Genomic DNA, 14,976 nt, shown 5'->3' with positions numbered 1-14,976 from the left:
ATCAGACAGATTGGGATTAAATTGAGGGCTATTAAAATATGGTAGAGAATGCATTAGTATACATAAAACTCATACAAACCAACATCAAGCATTTACTATTATAATATATATATATATCTACCAACCATTTTCAAATCAAGGCTAGAATAGCATTTTAAAGTTATGAACATAGACAATTGTAAACCACATTTGTTTTTAGTAATATATAATGCATTAAAGAGAAATGCACTTGTTTTTCCAATAGTTTCCTATAGAAATACATAATGTGATGCTTAAAAGCAGGTTAGCAGGTATAGAGTGCAGGCACCCAAAAGTACACATACCTGCATAGCTCTATTATGGCCAAATGCTTAACTGGTTGTGTTAGAGCTTTCCTGAAACTCTCCCCTTTTCTATTGGCTATCAGTATGATGAGCTGCCTATTAGTCAATTCGAATATGTATAAGGCAAAAGGGGGTGGGCAAACTACATCACTAATGAGAAGTGCTAGAGTTATGCCCCCTCAAGCATTTGGCCTTAGTGGAGGGGAATATGAGCTGTTAGAAAGTTTAAAGGTGGCACCTCTAATCACGTTAAAAGTGTAGTGTAATTGTGGGAAAACAGTTAAATATATATTAGAAGTGCAGATTTGTTAATTCCCTTACTTGCTAAAAGGAATTGCAGCTCTGTTGAGCTATTTTTTTTTTTAATAATGCACCACTGTCAGACAATATACAATGTCTTGACCATTCACTTTTCTCCATTGCAGAAAAGTAATACCATTTGGTCAAGACTGTGACTGGGTAGTAAAAGAACAACTCTCATACGCCTGTTACTCAAAGTCTTCCCCCTCTCCCCTCCACTTTCCAGGGCTGCCCTGTGTAATACAGTACTTACCTTCAATCAGCTGACCCATGGGTCTTAATACTTTGGGCAAATTATGCACCACACTTCTATTCTGGGGGGGGGGGGGGGGTGCTGGGGCTGGGCCATTGTACTGAGCACTTTCAGAGCTGTACTATAAAGTTATATATTTAGGTACATTTCATGACTTTTTAACTGTAAATATATGCCTATACTTTTACTTTAAATGCAGCATTTGCATATTAGTGTTTTCTGAATTACAATTGTATTTAGAAGAGAAGTATGTTTTTTTTTCAGATTCATACTTACTTAACTGGATGCAGCATCGGTCCGATGCTGCATATGTCCTCTCAGTTAGCAGTTCTCTGCTCTGCCCTCCCCTCGCTCGCTGGAGCACTCAGCTGTGGAGGGGGCAGAAGCGGCCAACTCAGGCCCTCAGCAGCTGGCTTGCACTAATGCAAAAAATATTACTAGTTACAGTTAACTATTTCATATGAACAGTAGTATTGTTCAATGAGTTACATTTTTAGCAGCAAAAATTACAAAATTGCATCCTCTGTATTTTCTTAGCACGGGTTTCTTAAAGCTGAACTCCAAAAAAAGTGTAGTGGTAGAGGTATATGTTGTAATAATTCTGATGATCACATCTACTCTCTGATTCCTAGGATTGTGGGTGAGCCCTAGTACAACTATTGGTCCTACATTGTATGTGATCATGTCAGGGCGTGACCCCTGGCAAGATTGCCTTAGATAAAAAGGGTTTAGGGGACTGCTCCCATAGTTTACAGTAAGCCTACCAGAGCAAGTAGTAAGGTAAGTATTAAAGATTACTTAACGTCTTTATTAAATCAACCCCTATGGACTTCCACTTGTGCCAAATGCACTTTGATATAGCATGTTGTGTTTGAATTTATATAGTGCAAGCAACCAAATACAGCTCAGCTGCAGCATGTAGAATCACCAAATTTGCCTGCCCCTTTAGACTGCACAGTGAACAATGAGGTTGATTTGGTAAAACTGGAGAGTGCAAAATCTGGTGCAGATGTGCATGGTAGCCAATCAGCTTCTAACTTCAACTTATTCAATTAAACTTTGACAAAAACAACTGGAAACGAATTGGTTTCTATGCAGAGCTGCCAAGATTTTGCACACTCCAGTTTTACTAGATCAACCCCAATGTGCACTAATGTGCACATAAATGATTTCTCAACCTACCATTTACATGCAATTTACCTGCAAATGATATGCAGTGAGCACAGTCCTGAGTCAGTGACCATGTACTGTGTTCACTGTAGGGATGAATTATTAAAAAAAAAGTGGATCCACTTACCACCATTGCACACCATTTTGTATGGTACAAGCACATTAGCAGATGAGATTGTTTATTTTGAGTTTTGATGCTCTTGCTTACAACCACTTTAGGAAAAAAAAACATTACTATGGGAAATGCAAGTGAATGGAGGCTTTCATAGACTAGGGTTAGTGACATACTCTACAAAGGAGCCTTGGTGAGTCATTGCAGCTTCCACATATATTTTCAAATGTTGCTCAACTAAAACCTCTGTTTTTAACACTAATTTTTAGACAGTGTAATTTTTTTGACTAGTTGGTAAGTGTGCTGGGAAATACATTTTGTTTTGTGTGTGCAATTCACCTTACCTCACTATAGTTGCACTAAATAAAATTAAATAGATTGTGGGCAGGGATAAGGTTGGGATTTTCCACTATAATGGATTCATGGTAAATCCCAGGGATTCGCAAACCTTTTGCTGACAGAAATAAGGAACAACCTAAAATTCAGTGCATAGCCTTTGCCCCAATCAGCTGAGTCACAATAGTTTGAAGGACTGAATAACCCAGCCCACTGACTATAAAAGGGTTGGCCAATAGTTACATAGTTAGTCAGGTTGAAAAAAGACACAAGTCCATTTAGTTCAACCAAAAGAAACAATGGCTTTGAAATAATAAAAGAGGTGCAAAAATAAATCAAATAAAAGTTCATAATGAGTCAAAGTGATGATCCTGAAGTATATAGTGGTATGCTGGATAGCAGAGCCATCACGACACCCAATAATACTGGCTCTTACCCTAAAGCAAATAAGCATGCACAGTGGGTAACCCAATGACAATGCCAGAGATCCTCAGCTGCAAATGAATCCACTCCTCCAGGAGTATGCTGATTACAATGCACAGATATGGATATCAGTTTCCACCATCGAACCGCCAGGAAAGCCAATAAAGGGTCCTGACCACAGCAATTGTACTCTTTCATAGACAGTCTCTGAAAAGAGGTCCAAACACAGATCACTCTTTAGTGGAGTAGAGGATTTAGAGGATTTAGATACACATCGTGATCTGTGTTTGGATCTTTCTTCAGAGACCGTCGATGAAAGAGTACCATTGCTGTGGTAAGGACCATTTATTGGCTTTCCTGGTGGTCAATGGTGGAGTTTGGAAACTGATATCCATATCTGTGCATTGCAATCAGCATACTCCTGGAGGAGTGGATTCATTTGCAGCTGAGGATCGCTAGCATTGTCATTGGGTTACCCACTGTGCATATTTTTTTGGTTTAGGGTAGGAGTCAGTATTATTGGGTGTTGGTTACGGCTCTTCTACCCAACGTACCAGTATATACTCCAGGATCATCACTTTGACTCATTATGAACTTTTATTTGATTCGTTTGGACTTTAATTAAGCTCTGCACCTCTTTTATCATTACTTTTATTGTACCCAGCAATATTGTGCTAGGTACTATTTGTTAGTTGTATAGCTCAAGTGCAATAGAAATGACAGAGCTCAATCCTTTTAGGATCCATGGGTGGATGTCATCTGGTCCAGGTGCTTTATCCACTTTTTTCTGTCTAAATATTGCTGGGCCATATCACTGTTGAGCCATTGGGGATCATATAGAGCTGTATCAATACCACTCCCATTATGGCAATGAGCTTCCCCATGCTCCTTTGTATACACAGAGCTGAAGAAAGCATTTAATAAATGTGCCTTCTCTTTGTCCCCAGTCCCCCACTCCAGATTATTTTGTAAAGGTCCTACATACTCAGGCCTGACCTTTTTACTATTAATATATTTGAAGAATGGGATTTGGGGTTTGTTCTACTATCTTTTCCAATCTGTCAATCGTTTGGAATTTTTGCATCCTTGATTTAAATTTTACTTATTCTGTTATATACTTTGTAACATTTAAATGATGATAGTGTTCCTTCATTTTTATATTTTTTTAAAGCTCTTTTTAGCTTTGTGAACTTTGGCTGTGAGCCACATAGGTTTTATTTTTAGCCTTTTAAACATATTGCCCACGGGAATATACTTTGAGTTTGCATAGTCTTTTTGAAGAATTCCCATTTCTGTTCTGTGTTCATCAATGCCGATATTCCCTCCCAGTCTAAGTCTTGGAGAGCAGCCCCATCCTTGAAAAATTTGCTCTCTTAAAATTAAGTGTATTAATATTTCAAGTATGGGCCTGTTGCTTACAGATAATGTTAAATTAAATCCTGTTATGGTTACTGCTACCCAGATGTTTTATATGAACATTGGTAATAAGCTCTGCATGGTTTTAGATGACCAGGTCCAGAAGAGCATCATTCCTAGTTGGGGCTTCAATAAACTGGACCATAAAAAAGGTCTTGAAAAAGGTCTTGAAAAAGGTTTATACATTTTTTCCCTTTAACTTTTCCATCAGTGCCATTACTTCAGCCAATCTCCAGGTAGCTAAAATCCCCATTATTATCACTGTCCCAGCCCTTGCAGCCCTTTCTATCTGTGCAAGGAGCTAAGTCACCACATCCTCATTAACACCTCTTTCACACAAGCTTTGAGATCACTTTTCACAGAGCCACAGAGAAAGACACCACCATCCCTCTATTTTATACTGTCTTTCGGAAAGCGAGCATAGCCAGGAATATACAAAACAGTAACATAAGAATGTTCAGTTGGATTGCTGCATCTGTCCTGTGTTATAACATGCTTATGTTAGTCCACAAAATTCCAGACCAACATAAATATGCTCATAAACATATAATTTGATGTGATGACAGTTAGTGAGTTCCACTCAGGAAATAGCAAGTGATCCTACAAATTAAAGAAAGAAAGGCTCATCTAAATGGAGAAATTCACACTGTCCAAATCCGCCTGCAATGCTAATGCCTTTTCTTTAAAGTATTATAAGGATTTACTTTAAGGCCTGAAATATTCTGAGCTCTGGTGAGTGTAACCCCTTGGGGGAGAGTGCCTCACGTAGTGAAGATCTTGGTGTTTGCTGTACGCTTTGACAACCATTTAGGTTCAACTGCTATTTAAAGAGTGGAACTCACTAATTGTCATCACATCAAATTACATGTTTATGAACATATTTTTTATTTTTTATTTTTTTAAAGGATTTTATTGAAGACAAAGCATAATGTACATCAAGTTTCACAATGGCTTAGCAGTACAAAATGTATGCAACAATAGCATAGTACTATCCAAAACAAGAGTCTCAAAACAGAAAATTGAAAAAGGGAAGGACAAAAGTATCGAACAGCAGTGCATAGTATCCATGGTGGAAGATGACTACTGGGAGGAAGGGACTATCTATATCCATACCTCTCCAGAGCATCCACACAAGGATCAGGGACACAAAGGAAGAAAGTAATCGTACAGGGTGAAGTAGGCCGTGAACTATGGCCTGGAAGTACCTTTAAAAAATTTGCACCTCACAGATCAAACTGCAATACGATACGATAAAATAAGATTAGATAAGGCCGAATCAACCGCAGAGGGCTCTTCTTAATCTATGAGTAGCACAAATGTGTCTCAGTTGTCCCCAAAAGGAGAATATTAGTGGCGGGGCACAATTGGATATAATAGAATTAAGTGCATAGTACAGCTCTAGGGTCAGATAACCAATATTGCCAATTGTTGTAAAATTTCCCTAAGGACATATGCGCCTTTGCGAAAAGGAATTCCATCAATAGGTGTTCATTTAAGATCTTAATGGCGTCAGAAATGGTTGGTGGGCAAGTTTGTTTCCAACAACGGGAAATGGCCAATCTCGCTGCTATGAGTATGTACGTGATGATGGGGTGGAATTTTGAGGGCCATGGGGCAATGTCAAGACCAAATAGAGCCGTCTGCGGTGTCAAAGTTAGAGATAGATCAGTAACCTCCTGTATGCAGGAGGAAACGTCCGTCCAGAAATACTTAATGGGCGGACATTCCCACCAAATATGGAAAATGTGCCCCTCCTGGTCGCACTTTCTCCAACATTTACTCGATTGGGATGGAAAAATCTTTGCCAGTTTTGTCGGAGTAAAATACCATCTGTAAAGGATTTTCATTACCGTTTCCCAGTGGGAGACGTTCCTAGATACCACTGCAGGCAATCTGATTGCTCGGTACCAAAGCGATGGTGGGTTTTGTATTTGCAAAGTATGTTCCCAGGAGGAAATCACTGGGATGGTTTGATCCGTATGGGGTTTCATTAGGAGTCCGTAAAAGTGTGATATGCCTCGTATCTTGAGGTTAGTTGTGGAAAATATTTGCATTATGTCTTTAGTTATAGAGTTGGCTGAGGTCGGGATAGAGGTTAGAACATGACGTATCCTTAAGTAGACGTATAAGTCCTTGCTGGGGATATTGAATAGCTGTGAGAGCTGTTGAAAGGACCTAAGTTGCCCCTTTTGAAACAGGTCCCCCAGGGTTTTTATGACTTCCGGGTCCAATCAAGAAGTGGAAGATCCTGCTCTAGAAGCGAGATGGAGGCAAGCGGAAAGTGATAAAGGGCTTGGGCATGTACGCCACCTGATGATTGCACAATTGCCTTCCAATTATTTATGAGGGCCTTGACAGTTGGGAGATGAAAGTGTGTAGAGTGTAGACCCATCCAAATAGCTGCTAGCAAGTGAGAGGGGGAATGTGACCCTATCAAATGCCTTCTCTGCGTCTAAAGAGATCAACAGAGAAGGCACCTGACGGCGTTCAGCCCAGCAGAGCATGTCAATCAGCCTGCGAGTACCATCCGGGGCTTGTCTGGAAGGGATAAATCCCACCTGATCCGGGTGAATCAAGGATGAGATGAAAATGGCTAGCCTGGTGGCTAATAATTTTGCGTATATTTTAGTGTCAGTATTTAGTAACGATATGGGGCGATAATTAGCTGGGTCATGGGATGGTTTCCCCGTTTTGTGTATAGTAGTGATGACTGCTTCTAGAGATTCCGATGGAATTTCCCCGGTTGTTAAGAACCTATTAAAAGAGGAACATAAATGAGGTATTAACTGGTCTAAGTAGGTTTTATAATAGTCGTTTGTATAACCGCCAGGTCCGGGAGCTTTATGTAGGGGAAGGTCTTTTATCGCCTTAGCAAGCTCTTGATGAGTGAAGGGTTGGGCCAATGATTCCAATTGTGAAAGGGAAAGTGAGGGGAGCTGAAGGGGGGCCAAGAATTCTAATATTTGCTCTGACGTGGGCTTTGGCTCTGAGGTAGAATTGGCAAGATTATATAATTTCGAATAGAAGTGACTAAATGCATCGGCTATATCCTTGGGATTACTAAGTTTCTGTCCTTTTTGGTTTAGCAGGAAGGGGATCCTATTCTGTGCTACCCTTTTTTTGTATTGTTGGGCAAGGTGCTTCCCAGCTTTGTTACTTTGGGAGTACCAGGTGAGTCGGAGGCGTCTAAGATAATAATCAAAGTTTTTGTGGAGAAATGAGCTAAGGTCATTTCTTAGGGCGGTAATTTCTTTCGCAACCGAGAGGGAGGGTGTTCTTTTATTTATAACTTCGAGATTGCGGATTTGTTGTAGGAGGGAGTCAATGGTCGCTGTTCGTTTTTTCTTCTCCTGGGTACCCAATTTTAGACATATTCCACGGATAACCGCCTTATGGGCGTTCCAAAGCATTGTGGGATTGGACACAGATCCAGAGTTGGAATCAAAGAATGATGAAATCTCGGATCAAATCAATTCTCTAGTCTCCAGAACACTAATAAGTGCAGGATTCAGACACCATAGAGAATGTCTGACCGTGGGTGGGGCAATGGCAATATTAATTGATACTGGTGAGTGATCTGACCATGTTATGAGGCCCACTGTAGCTTCACTAATTCTCTGAAGTGCAATTTTGGAGACTAGGAAGAGATCAATCCGAGAATATGACTTTTGTGCATGAGAATAAAAGGAGTAATCCCTCTCGGTACCATGAAGACACCTCCATGGGTCATGAAGGTCCTCCTGCAGGACTACAGCAGATAAGGCAGTGGAATGTCTAAGTTTCGTATTGGAGGTGTCCATATGAGTATCTAGGACATCGTTAAAGTCCCCACAGAGCACTATGTGCTCCTTGGGAAAGGGTTGGACTTTGCTTAGTATGGACTTATAAAATTCTCTTTGGCCGGTGTTCGGGGCATAAATGTTAACCAAAACTAGCGGTTGATTATTGAATACAGCTGAGAGTATTAAGTATCTACCCGCAGGATCTTGTTCAATATGTGTGAGGGAGAAGGTTACGGATGAACGCACTGCGATCATCACACCTCTTGTTTTCTTATCGGCGCAAGCATGGAAGCAATGGGGAAATAGTCTGTGGGAACAGTGTGGGTGATTTAGTTCAGAGAAATGCGTTTCCTGAACACATAATATGTCTGCTTTTTGGGTTAAGGCTTCTCGCCACAATAGCGATCGTTTAAAGGGACTGTTAAGGCCTTTGGCATTTAACGACACAATCTTAATCGACATGACTGACGGTGATCAGGGGCTGCTATTAGTCTATGCTGTGGTACCAAGAGAGATACACCCCGCACTAGAAGGAGACTCCAGGGGTGTCGCAGCAGAGCAAAAACGCAGTGAGGAAATCGGAATATCTCACTTGCTACGTAAACAGTAGATTGGGTTATCGGATCAGACAAATTTCCTCAGATAAATGGCTGAGCCACTCACACCCCTGTAGCAATCAATACAGTTGTAACTTAAATAAAACAGTAACGCAAAAAAAAAAATTTTGTAGTAAACTATAGGGCGATGAACCCTACAACAGTTAAACTCTAATCAGCGGACGTGCTTAGCACATCAAAAAGAAGTGGAGCGTGGAAGGGATATCATATCAGCTTCCACTCCTCCACAGCGACATTATACAGGTGCAATTAAACACAGACAGAAACAGAAAAGGCAGCAGTATTCAACTACAGTATCTAATAGTGCATAATACCGCATAGAGCCGGGTGTGATCTATTTAAGTGAGAGTATGGGAGTCCCACGGGGTGACCATCCTGAATGAGGGTCTTGTTCCTGGAGTGGTAGGGGGGGGTGCTTGGGTAATTAGACCCCAGTTGTGAAGTTGCTTGAGGCCCTCTTTCTGAGACATAATGGTAACTTGTTGGTTGCGATACGACACCAAGAGCTTTGTGGGGTGTCCCCATTTGTATATGATTTTACGTTCAATCAAGATGGAAGTCACTGGGGCGAACGCCCTACGAGCTTGAGCCGTGGTGGCAGAAATATCATTGAATAGCAATACCTTATTGAATGGCTCTGGGAGGGCTCGTAAGGCTCTTGCAGCACGCATGATTTCCTCTTTTACATGAAAGAAGTGCACTCGTGCTAGTATGTCCCTGGGAATTGAAGGGGAAAGGTGTTGCGGCTTATGTAATCTGTGTGCTCGATCAATTAGCATGTCCTGAGTCGTCAGAGATGGGACAAGTTTGCGGAATAATTGGTGTAGATACGGAATAATATCCTTTGTTGCCAGGGACTCTGATACCCCCCTTATTTTTATATTATTCCTGCGTGAGCGATCTTCGAGGTCTGCGACTTTTAAACGCAGTTGGGATATTGCTGCAGCCTGCTCATCTTGTATGTCAACCATCATGTTATGTGCATTAGTAGCTTCAGAGAGGTGCTGCTCAATATGCTCTGTGCGCTGCTCTAAAGAGTTAACTGTGTCCTGTATTTGGTTAACAGAAATCTTTAACTCTCTATGTAATTCAGCCTGGAGGGACATAAGCATGGCTTTTATGCTGTGTTCTGAGGCAGGGCTGTCTGTAGAGGGAAAAGCAGCAAGTGACTGTGCCTGAGATTGTGCTGCAGAGGGACTACAAGTCTCAGCGCCATGTTGCCTTTTAGAGGGAGGCTGTTTGTCAGGAGAAGGTGCAGGGAAGTCAGCTAGCCTCTTACCTCTGTCTCCCGGGGACAAAGTGTGGTTGTCCAGGTGGTCCATATCCTCCAAATGTTCAGGGCAGTCAGGAGGGACACTTGCCTGTGTATTCGGCGGTGTCTCAGGGCTGCTGCACGCGCGGTCAGCGCGGCCAGCGCCATCTTGGCTCCCCTGCCGAGGAAGCTTCATGTAGAAGTCTAAGAGCCTACGGGGTCCCTTCAGCTTAGATTTCTTGCGGGACATACTCTGTGGGACGTCCACTAGCTGTGTCCCCCGATCCGGAGGCAATGCGGCGGGATGAGAGCTGTCTTGATGCTGGATGTGGCTGCAGAGGAGCGGAGCAGCTGAATCAAGCGGCCATCCTCACCAGCGGCCAGGCCACGCCCCCGTTTATGAACATATTTATGTTGGTCTGGAATTTTGTGGACTAACATAAGCGCTGTTATAACATAGGACAGATGCAGCGATCCAACTGAACTTTTGTTACTGTTCTTTATTTTCACTTGATTTTATAACCGCGGCCTTTTTATCCATTTAATTATTGATAGCGATTAAGGGGATTTGCAGAATAGTGCTTGAACATTTTCCATCTGTTTAATAACGTACAAGTAACTTGACGCTGAGCAGTGTGGATAGGCCGTGTTTTACACTTTGTTTTTTATATAGCTAGGATGTGAAGAATGAAGCCAAGATTTGGCAATACCAATTAAATCATAGTTCTTCTCATGCACTAGAGCAGTGGTCTCAAAGTACCAGCCCAGGGGCCATTTGCGGCCTGCAGACTGGTTATAAATGGCAGGGGTGATCCTGGAAGGCTTTGCACAGCAGAGGGGGAGGCGCCGAAGAGCTTTGTCTCCATCTCCGCCTCCTGTGTTCTCCTCTGCTGCACGCTGCTGCAGACCAGAGAAAGAACATAGTGGAGGAAGGAGCGTAGGAAGGATCCGCCCATTGCCCTGCCCACTTAGGCACTGGTGATCGATCAGAGCCCCGGATCCAGGGTCCTGCTGCCACCTCAGGGTGGGAGATTGTGTCCTTCTCTGGGTGCCCTGTATTGAAGCCAGGAGCTGACTTGAGGAGAGGTGAGTGAGCCATCACACTAAGGCAAGTCCTTAGTGGGGTGATTGGGGTATAAATTTGTGTGTGGGGGTATTTATGGAGTGTGGGGGGTATGTATGCAGTGTGGATTGTTATTTATGGAGTGTGGGGGGTATTTATGGAGTGTGGGGGGTAATGCTGGGTTTAATAATGCGTTTGCTGACACCAGTGCTGGGGGTTAATAATGCGTTTTGATGACATCAGTGCGAGGGTTAATAATGCATTTGCTGACATCAGTGCTGGGGGTTAATAATGCATTTGCTGACACCAATGCTGGGGGTTAATAATGTGTTTTGCTGACATCAGTGCTGGGGGTTAATAATGTGTTTGCTGACACCAGAGCTAGGGTTTAATAATGCGTTTGTTGACATCAGTGCTGGGTGTTAATAATGCCTTTGCTGACATCAGTGCTGGGGGTTAATAATGTGTTTGCTGACACCAGTGCTGGGGGTTAATAATGCATTTGCTGACACTAGTGCTGGGTTTAATAATGCGTTTAACACCAGTGCTGGGTTTAATAATGTGTTTAACACCAGTGCTGGGTTTAATAATGTGTTTGCTGACACCAGTGCTGAGGGTTAATAATGTGTCTGCTGACACCAGTGATGGGTATAGTGTAGTATATTATTGCTGGTATAGTTTATTGTTTTTGAGCTTCCAACTCACCTATTTCACCTACCAGACTTCTGGTATTGGTGAACAAATACTTTAATTCATTGTCACATTTTTCACACTTATTTTGCATAGTCTTTATTTTAGTACAAATAGTACCATTTCCAGTGGTTGTTTATAACATGGGAACCTTTATATCACCTGCCATACCCCTCCTCCCATCTTTCCCCATTCCACCCACTCAGTTGGGGTGTGTGGTTAGATTAGGTAGATACACAAATGTGAGCATGTGTACACATGGGGTGCCTTGTATGATTATGCTACAATAGGAGTAACGCATGTTTTTTTGAGACATCTCATTTTTGCAGCAGTTGTGGACTGGTTGAACATGGCCTTTGTCTCCCTTCTGGACGGTCCGATGCCTGTGATGCCCCACCCCTTACCTGTAATTGGCGGGTATGCTGTGCATGAGCTGCCCCCTGAGGTACAGCACTCCATGCAAGCTCAGCATGTAACTCTACTCTTGTAAGCCCATGACCACATTAATGGTGATACCCTTTCTGTTATCATGAAATTGTAAATGTTTTTAAACTCTGTCAGATGCATCTGTGGTTTCCCTGATGAAGCAGTGGTCTGCTGCGAAACATGTCAGGTTAACCACCAGCATCAACTCCGGATATCATCATCAACCTTTATAACCTATTTGACACCCATATGGTGTTATATGTTTGCACTGTATTATTTGTAATTACTTTGGGTGGTACTTTTAGACCAAATGAGCACTTTTAATGCAATTATGTAACAATATTATATATTTTAATACAATTGTGTTACCTTACTTTATACCACACAGCCTTTAAAGTAGCTTGCTGTTTAAAGGTTATTTACCTTTTACCTTTACCTTACCTGTTTTTTCTTTAAGATACACTATTTAGTATAAGTTTTCTATCCAGGTACATCTACTATCTTCAATGCTAATAGACCTCAATTTGTGGATTAGGCATTTTTGTGGGGTACCATGACAAATGCTTTGCCAAAGTCTGGATACACCACATCCACAATCCACAAGTCTTCCTATATACAGATTACAGCTCACTTCCTCATATAATGTTAATAGGTTGGTCTGGCAAGAACGATCTTTCATAAATCCATGCTGTTTACTACTATTGATACAAATCTTATCAGTAAATTCTTGGATATGTTCTCTTATCCTCTCCAACAGTTTTCAATCTACTGATATTAGGCTGACTGGCCTGTAGTTTCCAGGTATGTATCTCAGCCCATTTTTGGGAGAAAAGGAGACAGCTACAGTACCTTGGTCACAATGTTATCAATTGGGCAGGGGGCACTGTGGGAAAAAATACACTGTCCCCACCCTAATACCAGGGCCACAGAGTGGCCACAGACATAGCAGACCTGCCATCAGTAAAGGCATCCCCTGCGGACAAAACTTTAGTACCCCCACCTCATCTTGTGACCCAGTGGTAGGCATGCTCTTAAAGCAGGTTTGAAGAGAGTGAGAAAAAGGAGATGGAATATCCATTGCACTGACCCCCCACTGTTCCTAGCCCCAACCAGAGACCCCTTACCGCATAATTGCTCTGTCCTCCTTAGATCCCTCAATCCCCATTCACAGGCCACTAGGTCTGCTTAAGGATCCTCTAACCCTCTCCAGAGCCCCCATCTTTCAAAGGGACACCCTGTCCTAACCAAAGCCTTTGAACCCCCCCATCTCCACCCAGCGTCCCTAGTGCAATTTGAAACCCCTTATACTTTTCCTCCCACTGACATCAATGTCGGCTTATTTTCCTCCCCTGTCCACACATTTTTACTGGCACATCAAGTTTCCTGATCTTTCAACCAGAAAGCAGTGTAATTTAATGACAGATTCTCTTTAACCACTTCAGGACCGCCGTATTGCCAATGTACGTCAGCACAATGGCACAGGCAGGCACAATCACGTACATCTACGTGATTGCCTTCCAGCGGGTGGGGGGTCCGATCGGACCCCCTCCCGCTGGTTACGGCGGTCCGATTCGGTCCAGGAGCGCTCCGTGATGAGGGGATGGCCGTTGGTTTTCGGCCACCCCCTCTGGATCGCTCCTGGCCAATGAGAAGCTTCCTCCCCTGTGTATTGTTTACACAGGAAGGAGGAAGTGATGTCATTCTCCTCGGGGCGGTCTTTTTGACCGGACTACGAGGAGAAGAGTAAAAGTAAGTGTGCACCAACACTACACTGACATGTAGGTACACACAGGCACACAAACCCCCCCCGATCCCCCCCCCGATCGCCCCCCGATCCCTCCCCCCCCCAGTCACAGTGTCACTGATTGCATTGATCATTTCTTTACTGATCAATGCATTCAGTGTCAGTTGTGACAGTAAAAACTGTCAGGACAGTTAGTGTTAGGTCCAGGGTAGCCCCCTATCACCCCCCAATAAAGATTTAACCCCCTGATTGCCCCTAGAGTTAACCCTTTCACCCCCTTTTGCCAGTGTCACTAAGCGATCATTTTTCTGATCGCTGCATGTGTCGCTAGGTAGCTAGTTATTTTTTTAGGTTCACCGCCAGGTTTTTATATCGCTAGGTACCCCAATATACTACCCAATAATGGGTTTAACCCCCTGATTGCCGCTAGTTAACCCTTTCACCCCCTTTTGCCAGTGTCACTAAGCGATCGTTTTTCTGATCGCTGCATTAGTGTCGCTACAGTCGCTAGGTAGCTAGTTATTTTTTTAGGTTCACCGCCAGGTTTTTATAGCGCTAGGTACCCCGACATACTACCCAATAATGGTTTTAACCCCCTGATTTCCGCTAGTTAACCCTTTCACCCCCTTTTGCCAGTGTCACTAAGCGATAATTTTTCTGAACGCTGCATCAGTGTCGCTAGTGTCGCTAGGTAGCTAGTTATTTTTTTAGGTTCACCGCCAGGTTTTTATAGCGCTAGGTACCCCGATATACTACCCAATAATGGTTTTAACCCCCTGATTGCTGCTAGTTAACCCTTTCACCCCCTTTCACCAGCGATCACAGTATAAGTGTCACTGGTGACGCTGGTTAGCCAGTTAGTTATTTAGGTTCCCCGTCAGGTTTTTATATAGCGCCAGGGACCCCCATATACTACCTAATAAAAATGTGAACCCCCTGATTGCTCCTAGTTAACCCTTTCACCACTGATCACCGTATAAGTGTTACGGGTGACTCTGGTTAGTTTGTTTTTTATAGCATCAGGGCACCCACCATTTATTACCCAATAAAGGTTTAACCCCCTGATCAC

This window comes from Lithobates pipiens, unplaced genomic scaffold (genome assembly GCF_037356315.1).
Source record: "Lithobates pipiens isolate NorthernLeopardFrog02 unplaced genomic scaffold, aLitPip1_a1.2 Scaffold_19, whole genome shotgun sequence".
NCBI lineage: Eukaryota > Metazoa > Chordata > Amphibia > Anura > Ranidae > Lithobates > Lithobates pipiens.
The sequence above is the reverse complement of the archived record's forward strand: the minus strand, read 5'-3'. Positions refer to the sequence as shown.